The 9037-nt window shown below is 39.1% G+C and overlaps 2 pseudogenes; both read right to left on the bottom strand.

Moving 5' to 3' along the window:
- Positions 1-298: 298 nt before the first annotated feature.
- Positions 299-867, bottom strand: LOC102898884 (annotated as a pseudogene).
- A 2-nt stretch (positions 868-869) lies between these two features.
- Positions 870-1176, bottom strand: LOC102898629 (annotated as a pseudogene).
- Positions 1177-9037: the final 7861 nt, after the last annotated feature.

Genomic DNA, 9037 nt, shown 5'->3' with positions numbered 1-9037 from the left:
ACATTCTTCTTTTTAAAACTAGTTTAAAAATGTCCACTTTATTCTCTACAACCCTTAACACATATCATTTGCATATAAGAAGAGGTTGATCTATGGTAAAACACTTATTCTAAGAAATGTAGTCTATTCCTTGTGAAATTTCTAACAATTGATTCATACACATGAATGGGTTTCTTTGCTATAGAGAATCCAAGTGGAAAGAGGAATGGAGATGCATAAAAATGGTTCTTGAAGGGAAAAAGGCTGACACTCTGTATACACTTAGTTTTCTGTCCCTTCTGCACCCCACATTCATCTCTCATATTGTTTTACGTATGTAAGTTAGGTTGTCTCTAAGCTACTGCATGATAAGGATGCTGCCTTTGTATGAGTCTTCATTTAGTGCACCAACTTCTGTGATGGCTTCAGTAAAAGCAATTTTAGCCAGTGTGCAGGCAAATTCTGGGTCCTTAAGGATCGCATAGTAAAGTATAGAAAAGATAAGAGCCAGTCTGAGGTAGATTGAGTATGTGGTTTACAGCTCTTCGGTGTTTATATCAAATGCCTTTGGGGAGGCTCTTTGAGAATTATCTATGGTTTGTTTTTTATCATCACCCCATGCAACCAAGTTACCGGAAGTAATCTTTATTTTAAGATAAAAGACTTTACTTTCCTGATAAGTCACATCGGCTATTAAGTTCTTGTCCAACAATTGCAGAATGGTGATGCAGATGGATCTCAGTTAAGACTCTACTTTCTCCCAATAGTTCTTAATCAATTGCAACTTCTTGTCGGAGGTGTTGTTTTCTGCTCAAAGCTCAAGGTGACCCTCCAGGTGGGCCTATGGCCCCCAGTGATGCTCTTGTAGGCCACCGAGAGCAGGTTGCACACTCAATGGACAGTTCTAGTGGATCTTTATCTCGGTGTTCAGCCAGAGCTGTGGTTTCCTCAGGCATAAAAAGTTTCAGCTGGGTGTCCAGGGGTCTCCTACAGAGAAAGAAGTTTGTGTCCATTTCCATTCACTGCACTGCCACAGCTGCAGCCAGAAATAGGATAACAACTGCGCTGTTGCTCATACCAGTCGTCAAAGAGGTAACCCTCTAGGGGCTGGAAATCTAGCTCTACTCTTTGCCAGTACTGGTAACAATTATTTTGTGCAGCCATTCCAAAACCTGCAAAACTCTCCCAACCAGCCATTAGACGAGAGTTAACTGTGAGATAGGTTAACTGCTAGGCTTTCATGGCCCCAATTCCCTACTCCTTTTGTCATGCTAGGGACACCAAGTGAGACAGAAATCACAGCTGTCAGCTTCTCTGACCTTGGGGCTTCGGTGTTTTTTCACTACTGCCTTCCAAATAGTTTCTAAAAAGAAATAGACAAGTTTCTCCTTTATTGAGGGCTACTTCCTCCAGTTCCATTATTTTGGGCAATGGTAGAGCAAGAGGGTACCTGGGGATTGCTGGTCTCATAATTTCATCAGTCCCCTCTTCGATTCTTTGATATTGACCCTTGATATTCCTTTAGTCTTATGTAAAGTGCTTTGCAAAATTAGCTTTAAGGCCTCTCTTCTGACCAGTCTGCAGCCTCTGATCTATCCTAAGTAGAACTTCTGGACATGTCATTGCCTCCTGGAAACCTTTAGCAGAAAAACGACTCAAAGCAGGGGGTTTGCTATCTTTCCTGAAGCCCACCCATTCTTTGAAGCCCTTGTTCCTCTAAACTGAACAGAATTTGAGGTGCCTCAGTCTCATCTCCATAGTTTGCATATGTCCAGGAGCAAGAGAGCCCTGTGTCTGTCTGTACCTGGTTTCTCTGCTAGCTTACTTCAAGTGGTGTTCTTGGTAGCTAATGTTCTTCGGGGTCTGCAATATGAGGTTAAGGCCTTTCTCAGTTTCAGTAAAGATAGAGTTTTCTTCACTAATTAACTTCTTTCAGTTCCTTTTAATGGGTATAGGAATGGGAAGAAAAATGTTTTAAACATGCTTTACCGAAAACTTTCTACCCTTTCATTTTACAAATGAAGAAATTGAAAGCTGGAGAGATAAATGATCTGGGCAGATTTATGCAGCACAGCAGAAAACTGAACCCAAGGCTCCTGCTTCATAGACAAATGTCTTATTTTTCGTGTTTTGTTTGAATATCAATATTGCAACAATTTGAAAACTATTTTTTCCCTTTAAATTATTTGTTTTTTCCACTACATTACAAATTCAGTTAGTGGCTTCCCCTCAGAAGTGAATTATTATTTAAATCAAGTTTTCTATGGAAAATGCATTTCTAAATCTAAATATTCAATTGCCTTATCATTTTAGTCAATTTAGGTCATCAAAATACCATAGACTGGGTGGCTTAAACAACAGATGTTTATTTTTCACAGTTCTAGAGGCTGGGAAGTCCAAGTTCAAGGTGCCAGCAGATTTGGTGTCTAGAGAAGACCCTTTGATCTGCAGATGGTTGCTTTCTTGCTGTATCCTCATACGGGGATTGGGGGAGGGAAGCTCTCTGGTCTCTTCTTAAAAGGGCACTAATCCCGTCGCAATAACCTCACCTCATGACCTCATCTAAACCTAATTATCTCCCAAAGGCCTCATCTCCAAATAGTATCACATTGGGGGTTAGGGCTTCAATATATGAGTTTTGGAGGAACATAAACATTTAGTCGAAACAATTAGCACTTATAAATCTTTGAGACAGCACCTAATGTTATGCAAAGATTTCAGGACACTAGTTGGATATTGTAAAATTCTTACATGGAAACAAAGCAATTCTGGGCCCTTTTCTGAAGGGGTAGTTCATGCACAACAGGTAAAGGAATGTAATAGAAGGAGAATATCCCCCTCCATCATCAGCCCACAGTTTTAGTTCAATGTTCAGATCCATACTTTGAGTAACTCAAATTACTGATCTCATTAATATGCTTTTCCAGTCACGCTTTTACTATTTCTATTTTGCTGTAGCACCCACCTTCTATCAGGAGTGGTATTAAAGTTACAAATAAATTTTTTTTAGGCCACTCAAGAACATTAAATTATATGAATGCTAATTAATAATAACAAGTACTGAAGTTTACAAGTCGGGACATATTTCCCCAATGATGTGCTACGGAAATAGAAGGCAAAACATCCCATCTTGAAACACTCTGAGGTTTCCTAGAGATAATACCATTTACTGAACACATACTTTGTGCCAACTACTGCCCGGAATGCTTTACGAACATGTCATTTAATTTTAATAATAAGCCTATGAGGAAGGCATAATTTTCCAGGTAAAGAAGCAGAATGTGAAAGAGGTTAGTATATTCCTTAGGGAAGGAGACTTAGAACTTAAACCTAGGTCAATCCAATGGCACAGCTGAAATATTTAAACATCACCCCTCCTACAGTTTTGTGCTTTTTATTTCCTAAGCCCTAGGCCTAGATGCTTTTTATTCCTTACAAATCTGTTGCTTAGTTTTCTGGAAAATTAGAAATTGGCTGTTGGACTCCTGTCTTTTCTTCCCTCTCAGAGTAATATAGACTTTGGTGCGAGCCAATCCCATTTTTTCACCCACTGCCATTCTTGATTTTCCTGTAATTAATAGTATATAGCGAAAGTGACACTATCTGATTTTTGTAGATAGGTCATCAGACGTGATGCAGCTATTGTCTTCTGGGCTAGAACACTATTTATAGTCTTGAAATGCCATATAAGATATCCAAATATCTTGAGGCCATCATGTGTGAGAATACCCAAACTGACTCATACAGAAAGACCACATGGAGAAAACAATGAAACTACATGAAGAAGGAGAGATGCCCATCCAGCCCCAACTGCTTCAGTCTTCCTTGCTCCCTGCCTCAATGTGCTGTTACAGCTTCAGTCACTGTCTGATATCACTAGCATGAGAGTCCCTGAGCCTGATTCATAGAAACCATGAGAAATAATCAAATGATTGTTGTTTTACTCCACTGAGTTGGAGGTGGTTTGTTACAGAGGAATTGTAACTGGAACAGGTACACGAGTATTAATAGAAAAAAAAAAGCAAGGATTGGGAAGACCTGGGAGAGAAAGATCTAAAAATGAGAGAAATTTGCACTTTGGTAGTTTTTACAGAGCTAATTATAGCATGTGTCATATAGAGAATAGATTTCTGATTGTGTGCGTGTGTGTGTGTGCACGCGCGCGTGTGCACGCTTTTGGGTGTGTGTGCCAGGTGAAGAGGGTACCAAGCTGCGTGTCCTACTTTGGGAATTTTGGAAAAATAGGTTACCTAGGAATTCTATTTTTACTAGGACCCAAAGGTCTAGAGGAAGAAAGTATGAAAGAGATTTGGGATTGATATTAAGTTCCATAGTATACCACAAATAATACTTACTATAAGACAGTGATGAAACAAAAACTGTATTCACCTTGCCCATGATTTTATTTTTTTAAATCCAACCTGACTATATTACCCCATCCACTCTCAAAAGGAGCCTTGAGTGAGTGTTTGGAACAACTATGCTGGAACCTCTCTCCTCTCTGCAGTCCTAATGCCTCATCCCCATCCATGGTCCATTCTTTAAAAATATACCATAGTGACTAAGATTCCAGGCTCTAGGAATAGACTGCCTAGTTTTGAATTCTGGCTTCCTCATCTACTAGTTATGTGGCCTTGAGAATCTAACAATTTTTTTAAAAGGAAAAAAAAATAGAAGAATTGTTCAGGCCTACATGCTCAAGAAAAAGATGAACTGATTAAGAGGAGCTTTAATGTGTGAGAGACTAAAAGGACATGAATATATAGGAGGTTACAAGCTGTCATAAAGTAAACTTTATTCTGAACCCAAAAGTTAACCTAGAAAAACAGAGAAGGAAAGAAATATCACTTCTTAAGAAATCAGGATAAGTAAGAGTTCCTTACTTGGACTGGAAGAAAATGAAGAAATTGGAGTCTGTAAATCAAACTATTTTGTATGTATAATGTGTGCACCAAGGTTTTCTCACATGTCACAATAGATTTCCCCACATTTGTGCCTTAGTTGTCTGGCTGAGATGAGATAGGTAGATGACTGAGTATGCACCCAGAGTAATGCAGAAGAGAGAAGGCAAAACCCATTCTTTGGACAAATTGGCAGGGGGGGGGGGGGGCGGGGCCGGGAAAGGCACTTGAGAAACCCAAGGAAGCTTTAGTCTGAGGCAGAGTTTCTCTCCCCCCAACCCCCTCCCCGTCTGTGGTCTGTTAGGAACCAGGCTACAACGCCCAGCAGGAGGTGAGCTGCTGGCAAGCAAGTAAAGCTTCATCTGTATTTGCATCATCTAGCTTTACCGCCTCAGCTCCACCCTAGATCATCAAGCATTAGATTTTCATAGGAGAACCGGCCCCTGGTGCCCAAAAGATTGGGGACCACTGGTCTAAAGGATTCCTTGGCCCAGTTTCATCAAAGAGACAAGACCCCAATTTACCAGCAACTTCCTCACTTCGTGTTGCCCCAAAGTGGCCTGAACTATGTATCAAACAACCATAGAGCCAAGCAGATCTCTAAAATTCAAGAGACATCATTCAAGCACATGAGATAAGGCAAATATTTATTTGGACATGTGCTCAAAAAGTGAGTTTGCTTTCCTTACCAAATGAAAGCAAGAGTTTTACAGAGTTTTTTTTTTTTGCTTCCTTAAGAGACCACAGAAATCAAACTATTTTTATTTCCAGCAGCAGTCATACTCAGCCTCTGAGGATCCTGATAAGCAATAAGTTTATATTACAGAAATGAAAACCCTCATCTTTTAATATTGTTTGGAAAATAACAGGGAATAAAGACTCATGGAATTCAAATAATTTTACCAGGATTGCAGGGATCAGTTAATGAAAATAAATTGTGTGATAGCAATAAGAATGAGTTTGATTAGGAAGTAGTTGCAATCCTAACTAGTCCAGGTAAATGAGACAAAAGCTCTCGCCTCTTTGAATAAGGAAACCGAGCGTGGTGGATGTGCTATTCATTTGTGCACTAGAGGGAAATTATGAAACTCTTCTCCAGGCTTAACAAAGAAATCTCACAAACATTTAATTACCTTTTAAAAAGTAGAGATGTCAGTCTTAACACAATTACTAGGGAAACAAATTATTAATATAACCAATTAGAATTACAGACTGTTTGAGGTGGTAGGAGGACACAGCAACAATCACTCCTGGCTGTCTTTAAAAGACTCCTTTGTACGAACATCTTTCAAACAGAATTTTGTAATAACAGAAAACAGCACAAGATTATATATTTCTACAGGTGTTGCCAAACTGAACAGAAAAGTAAGACTGGTACTTTTGTGAACATCCCAAGTTCAACCCTTGATAGGAGATAACTTTATGCTGCTGAACACTATCTGCTTCTCTGTAACACAAGAAATAAAACCTCTTCTTTCATGCTTTTCTGAAAATGTTTAGGGTCAGCCAGAGAGAAAATAAACTTATTAAAGAAAAGCATGTTTGTTAGAACTTTTGGTGGCAATTGATAGAGACCCAACTGAGCTACATGAAGGGGGAAAAAATGGAATTTATTATGAAGAATGAGATTATCTCACAGAGACCAAAGGCAGAGATGTAGCAGGGCTTTGGTAGTCAGCTGCAACCAGGGCCCTGAGGACCGTTCAGAAATCAGGAGGGGCTCTCCATCCCCAGTCTCCACTCCCTCTCGAGTCACCATTCTTCTCCCTCCCTGCACACTGTCTTTGTTCTCCAGACCATGGGCAGAAAATATCTTCCACTAACAAATCCCTTCCTAGGTCATATCTCTCCTCTGTTCTAGACTGTTGAAATCTTCGGGTCCCTATTCCAAATCTCCAAGGAAGGGGTAGTCTTGGCCCAATCTGGTCCCCAGATTGACAGTCCATCTCTGAGAGAGGGGAAAAGTATCACAGTTTAGGAAGAAGACATCTTCCATGGATTGGGAAGGAGGGCTCCAAAATCCCAGAGTATGGAGAAAGAGGGCAATTGCCAGGAAGCTGGAGGACTGGGCACACCAAATATTCTGTGGATGCTTCTTCAGCTCATTGGCAAATTCTGACAAAATGACTATCCCAGGTGATTGTACTTATATCTTTCATGGGTAAAGTTACATTAGAAATACAATGTCTCTGTATCAATGCATTGCAGGCTTCTTATCAGTGATTATTTGTAATGGTTGGTGTTTCAGGGCAGCATTGACAGCCCCATTCAAATAAATTAGTCTTCCCATTTCAACCAGTTTATTGGAACAAACAAGTTCATATGCCAATGTGTAATTCTGACTTACATGAACTCATCCACTAAAAAATTAAAAGTGTGTTTTCAAGCTAATAAGAGCACTGAGAAGCATTGACCTTATCTTGTTTAATGAGAACCAAGGGCGAGAACTGGGAGGAGAAGAGACATTTTTCAATTTATCAAAGTCTGAGAACTGATGTTTGATTTTTACAGAGTGATTTATTTTTTTCTACCTATTTTACCGTAGTAACTTGTTTTCTTAATGTCACACATATGAAATAAAAACCGTTTAGGAAACATTCAGTGAAAAGTAGCTGTTGCCCATGTTTCCATCTCTGGGAGAGTTTGAAATTCTACCAGAATATAGAGAATTGGAGAAATTTATTTTTTTATTTTTTTATTAAGTTTATTGGTGTAACATTGGTTAATATAATTATATAATTTTCACGTGTACATTATAATTTGACATCTGTATATTCTATTGTGTGTTCACTACCCAAAGTCCAGTTTCATTCAGCTACCATATATTTGATCCCCTTTACCCACTTCACCTTTCCCCTATCTCCTTATATTTGATCCTCTTTACCCTGTCTACCTCCCCACTTCTCCCCCATCCCCTACCCTCTGTTAACCACTAGTCTATAGTCCATGTCCATGAGTCTCTGTTTGTTTGTCCTGTTCATTTGTTGCTTTTAGGTTTACATCCCACATATAAGTGATATCATGTGATTTTCAAATTTTTCTCTCTGGCTTATTTCACTTAGCATGATTATCTCGAGGTCCATCCATGTTGTCGCAAATGGCAGTATTTCATCTCTTCTTATGGCTGAGTAATATTCCATTGTATATATGTACCACAGCTTTGTTAGCCAATCATCTATCCTAGGACACTTTGGTTGCTTCCATGTCCTGGCCACTGTGAATAGTGCTGCTATGAACATCAGTGCGCAAGATATGGGTTTTCAGATATGGGTTTTCAAGTCTTTGGGATAAATACCCAGTAGAGGGATTGCTGGATCATATGGTAGATCAATTCTTAGTTTTTTGAGGAACCTCCATACAACTTTCCATAGTGGCTGTACCAATCTGCAGTCCCAGTGTATGAAGGTTCCTATTTTTCCATATCCTCTCCAACATTTGTTATTACTTGTCCTGTGGATTATAGCCATTCTAACAGGTGTGAGGTGGTATCTCATTGTGGTTTTGATTTGCATTTCCCTAATAGCTAGCGATGTTGAGCATCTTTTTCATATATTTCTTGGCCATTTGTATGTCCTTTAGGGAGAAGAGTCTGTTCAGATCCTCTGCCCATTTTTTGATTGGATCGTTTGTTTTTTTTGTTGTTGTTATTGAATCATATGAGTTCTTTGTATATTTTGGATATTAGTCCCTTATCAGAGGCTTTGCTTGCAAATATGTTTTCCATTGAGATGGTTGTCTCTTTACCTTGTTAACAATTTCTTTTGCTGGCAGAGGCTTTTCAGTTTGACGTAGTCCCACTCATTTATTTTTGCTTTTACTTTCCTTGCCTTTGAGGTCAATTTCATAAAAATCCTCTTTAAGTCCAAGGTCCTTGAGTTTAGTTCCTATGTTTTCTTCCAAGTATTTTATTGTTTCAGGTCTTATATTCAGGTCCTTAATCCATTTTGAGTTAATTTTGGTGTGTGGTGATAGACAACAGTCTAGTTTCATTCTTTTGCAGGTGGCTTTCCAGTTTACCCAGCATCATTTATTGAAGAGGCTTTCCTTTCTCCACTATATGTTTTTGGCTCTTTTGTTGAAAATTATTTGCCCATATAAATATGGGTTTACTTCTGGACTCTCGATTCTGTTCCACTGGTCTGTGTGTATTTTTTTTT

The sequence above is a fragment of the Pteropus alecto genome, unplaced genomic scaffold (assembly GCF_000325575.1).
Source record: "Pteropus alecto unplaced genomic scaffold, ASM32557v1 scaffold76, whole genome shotgun sequence".
In the NCBI taxonomy this organism is placed as follows: domain Eukaryota; kingdom Metazoa; phylum Chordata; class Mammalia; order Chiroptera; family Pteropodidae; genus Pteropus; species Pteropus alecto.
This window is presented reverse-complemented; position numbering and strand designations above follow the sequence as displayed.